Here is a 2,626-nt window from a genome sequence, read left to right on the forward strand (position 1 = left end):
GGAATAGTTTGGGTTGGAAAGGACCTTCAAGGTCACAGAATCATGGAGTGGTTTGTGTTGGAAGGGACCTTGAAGATCATAGAAATGTGGATTGGTTTGTGTTAGAAGGGACCTTCAAGATCATGGAATCATGGGATGGTTTGTGTCGGAAGGGACCTGTCAGATCCCCTTGTTCCAACCCCCAGCTGTAGGCAGGGACACCTCCCACCAGCCCAGGTTGCTCACAGCCTCACCCCAGGTCCTGGCAGGATGCTATAAGGTCCCCCCAACACCTTCTCTTCTCCACGCTGAATACCCCCAGCTCTCTGGGCCTGTCTGCATAGGAAAGCTGCTCCAGCTCTCTGATCAGCTTTGTGGCCCTCCTCTGGACCCTCTCCAACAGCTCCATGTTCTTGTCTTGGGAGCCCAGCATTGGATGCAGTGCAGGTAGGGTCTCACAAGAGTGGAGCAGAGGGGCAGAAGCCCCCCGACCTGCTGGTCGCAATTCTCTTGATGCAGTCCATGATCTGGTTGTCTTTCTGTGCTGTGAGCACGCACTGCCTGCTCATGTTGTGTCCTTCATCCACCAACACCCCCAAATCCTTCTCCTCCGGGTTACCCTCACACCATTCTCTGCCCAACCTATATCTTGGTTGGGATTGCCCCGACCCAGATGCAGCACCTTGCACTTGGCCTTGCTGAACTCCACGAGGTCGCTGTGGGCTCCCCTCTCCAGCCTGCCCAGGTCCCTCTGGATGGCATCCCTTCCCTCTGCTGGGTCACTGCACCACTCGGCGTGGTGTCATCTGCAAATGTGCTGATGGTGCAACACGATCCCACTGTCTGTGTTGTCTACAAAGATGTTAAACAGCACCGCTCTCAGCACTGATCTCTGAGGAACGCCGCTCCTCCCTGGCCTCCAGTTGGGCACTGAGCCATTGACTGCAGCTCTCTGAGTGCAGCCAGGCAGCCAATGCCATACCCAGCCAGTGCTCCATCCATCACATCCATCTTTCTCCAATTTGGTGGCCAAAATGTTACGTGGGACGGTGCCAAATGCTTTGCATGATGCTGAGTGCACACCGACACACACTGCCTGCACAGCAACACACTGAGTGCACCCCAACACAGTGCACCCCAACACATGCAGCCTGGCAGCACACAAACATGCACACGTTCTGCACACCAGCACTCACAAACGCGTTGCACACAGGTGCTGGAGCAACCGACTCACGAGCACAAAGCACATCGTGAGCAGTGTGGGAGTCACGAGAGCACCATGCTCACACACTGCATGCACACGAGTGTATATGCTCAGTGTGCCCCTGCACAGCCCACCCGTGTCCCTGGGCAGGGGCAGGGAGGTGATCGTCCCCCTCTGCTCTGCTCTTGCGAGGCCCCATCTGCAGCTCTGTGTCAGGTCTGGAGCCGCCAGTACAAGAAAGACAGAGAGCTGTTGGAAAGGGTCCAGAGGAGCCACAAAGATGCTCAGAGGGCTGCAGCACCTTCCTTACGAAGGGAGCTGGGCTCGTTCAGCCTGGAGAAGAGAAGCTGACAAGACTGCTTCCAAGGAGGTGCATTTGGTTGTAAACACCTCATTACTGGAAGTGCCAGGTTGGATGGGGCCCTGGGCAGCCTGGGCTGCTGTGAAATGGGGAGGTTGGTGGCCCTGCGTGTGGCGGTGGGTTGGAGCTTCGTGACCCCTGAGGTCCCTTCCAACCCTGGCCATTCTGAGACACGCCAGAGGTGCGCTGCAGTGCTCCCAGCCGCCACCAGGGGGCGCTGCAGCGCACAGCGGGTTACAGGGTTGGGGGCTGGGTGTCCCTGGGGGCGCAGCCCCGGCCCGCAGGTTCGGTTCGGAGAGCAGAAAGGGCACTTGGTCTCCTTGGAGCTCATCCCCTTGGCTTCAGCCCTGCCATGCAATCCATCCAGATCCCTCTGCAGGGCCTTCACGCCGTGCAAACCTCACGCAGGTTGACATTTCCTCCCAACTTGTCACCTGCAAACTTAACTGAGGGTGAGAAAGGAAGTGACCCCAAAGGACTGATGAAACAGGTTGCCCAAGGAGGCTGTGGATGCCCCATCCCTGCAGGCATTGGAGGCCAGGCTGGATGTGGCTCTGGGCAGCCTGGGCTGCTGGTTGGCGACCTGCACACAGCAGGGATTGGAACCAGATGAGCACTGTGGTCCTTTTCAACCCAGGCCATTCTAGGATTCCATGACTGTCACAATTCTAGGAGGAGCTATGTGACATCAGAGGCCACCAATAAGGCTGATAGGATAATGATTTGCCCCTAGCAAACGTTCCCCTCCTCACTGTTCCGGGCTGGGGGTGGTTCTGGGCAGACATCCCATCCCGCTGCTTTGTGCAGATGGCTCTGGGCTGTCCCTCTGCATCCCCGTCCCGCCCCTCCCGTGCCAGCTGGAGTCTCTTGCTGCATCACTTCGCTCCTCTCCCTGACATTATTTTCCATAGGCCGTGTCTGCTCCTTTCCATCTGCAGGCATGCGGTGTGGGTGGGGTGATGGGGGGGGGATGTGGGGGACTATGTGGTGGAGGATGGAGCGCCTTCCCAATCAGCAACCGGGTTGGGGTGGAAGGGACCTTCAAGATCACGGAATCATGGAGTGGTTTGGGATGGAAGGGA

The sequence above is a fragment of the Centrocercus urophasianus genome, unplaced genomic scaffold, assembly GCF_019232065.1.
Source record: "Centrocercus urophasianus isolate 14NV4802_14NV808 unplaced genomic scaffold, USGS_Curo_1.0 seq_283, whole genome shotgun sequence".
NCBI lineage: Eukaryota > Metazoa > Chordata > Aves > Galliformes > Phasianidae > Centrocercus > Centrocercus urophasianus.